Here is a 2,141-nt window from a genome sequence, read left to right on the forward strand (position 1 = left end):
GCACTTGCTAGGACCTCCAATGTTATACTGGATAACTGTGGTGATAGTGGACAGCCTTGTCTCATTCATGATCTTAGAGGAAATGTTTTTAGTTTTTCACCATTAAGTATAATGTTGGCTGAGGGTTTGTCATATTTGGCCTTTGTTATGTTAAGATACTTTCCTTCTATACCCATTAGATTAAGTGTTTTGATCATAAATGGATGCTGTATCTTGTCAAAGGCTTTTTCTGCATCTATTGATAATATCATATGATTTTATTCTTTATTTTGTTTATGTGGTGTATCACATTAATCAATTTGCATATGTTGAACCATCCTTGTGCCCCTGGGATGAAGCCAACTTGATCATGGTATAAAATCTTTGTAACGTGTTGTTGTATTCAATTTGCTAATATATTATTTAAGATTTTTGTATCTGTGTGTATGAGAGATGTTGGTCTGTAGTTTTCTTTCTGTGAATGTGTATGTTATCCTTACCAGGTTTTGGTATTAGGATAATTTTGGCTTCATAAAATGAGTTAGAAAGTATTGCTTTTTCTTGAATTTTTTGGAAGAGTTTGAGAAAAAGAGGTATTAAATCCTCTTTGATGGTCTATGGCCATGCCACCCTGAACAAGCCCAATGTTTGATCTCGGAAGCTAAGCAGGGTCGGGCCTGGTTAGTACTTGGATGGGAGACCACCTAGGAAGACCAGGTGCTGTAGGCATAAATAAATAATTAATAAATAAATAAATAAATAAATAAGTAAAATCCTCTTTGAATGTTTGGTGGAATTCACTGGTGAAGCCATTTATTTCTGCACTTTTACTTTTGGGTAAGTTTTTGATGATTGTTTCAATTTCCATTCTGCTGAACAGTCTATTTAGATTTTCCAGTTATTCTTGATGCAGATTAGGAAGGGTTTATATTTCTAAGAACTTGTTTATTTCTTCTAGGTTATTAAATTTGGTGTTGTATAATTTTTCGTAGTATTCTTGTGTGATCCTTTGTATTTTGATGATATCTGTCATTAATTCTCCTCTTTTATCCCTGACTTTGTGTTTGCTCTCTTTTCTTCAGTGAGTCTAGACCAGGGTTTGTCAATTTTATTAATCTTCTTAAAGAAGCAGCTTTTCGTTGCATATTTTTTCTATTGTCTTTTTTTTCTTAATTTCAGTTAATTCTGCTCTAATTTTGAATATTTCCTTCAGTCTGCTGACTTTGTGCTTCATTTGTTCTTTTTTTCTAGTTTTTTTTTTTTAAGATAATGCATTCATTTATTTATTTGGGCTCATTCATATTTTTTGAGATAGGCTTGTAATGATTTGAACTTTCCTTTTATTACTGATTTTACTGGTGTCCCAAAAGTTTTGATATGTTATACTATAATTTTCATTCTTTTCTATGTATCTCTTAATCTCTCTTTTTATTTATTCTCTGACCCAGTCATTCACCAGTAGCACATTGTTTAATCTCCATGTATTTGTGATTCTTCCCACTTTCTTTTCACAGTTGATCTCTTATTTCAAAGCATTATGATCAAAGAATATGCTTGGTATGATTTCAATCTTCTTAAATTTGTTGAGGCTAGTTTTATGTCTCAACATATGGTCTATCCTCGAGAATGTTTCATATGCACTAGAGAAGAATATATAATCTGCTGTTTTGGGATGAAATGTCGATTATGTCTAATTGGTCTAATGTATCATTTAAGGATGTTATTTCCTTATTGATTTTCTGTTTGGATGATCTATTCATCTCTAACAATGGGATATTTAGGCCCTCTGCTTTGATTGTATTCTTGTCAGTTTCCCTTTTTAGTTCTGTTAGTAGGTGCTTTATATATTTTGGTGCTCCCTGATTGGGAGCATAGATATTAGTAAATGTTAGGTCTTCTTAATGTATGGTTCCCTTTATCATTATGAAGTGTCTATCACTGTGTCTCTTTACCTTTTTTATTTTGAAGTCTATTTCATCAGCTAAGAACAGCTACAAATGGCTTTCTCTGGTTGCCACTTGCTTGTATTATTATTTTCCACCCTTTCATTTTTGAGTCTATATTTGTCTTTGCAGCTGAGATGTGTCTCTTGAAAGCAGCATCTGGTTGAGTTTTGTTTTTTGATCCAATCTGCTACTCTGTGCCTTTTTATTGATGAGTGC

The 2,141-nt window shown here is 32.6% G+C and overlaps 1 pseudogene; it reads left to right on the forward strand.

The window, feature by feature from the left end:
• Positions 1-592: 592 nt before the first annotated feature.
• LOC112477883 lies at positions 593-708 on the forward strand (annotated as a pseudogene).
• Positions 709-2,141: the final 1,433 nt, after the last annotated feature.

Source organism: Pteropus alecto, unplaced genomic scaffold, assembly GCF_000325575.1.
Source record: "Pteropus alecto unplaced genomic scaffold, ASM32557v1 scaffold153, whole genome shotgun sequence".
NCBI lineage: Eukaryota > Metazoa > Chordata > Mammalia > Chiroptera > Pteropodidae > Pteropus > Pteropus alecto.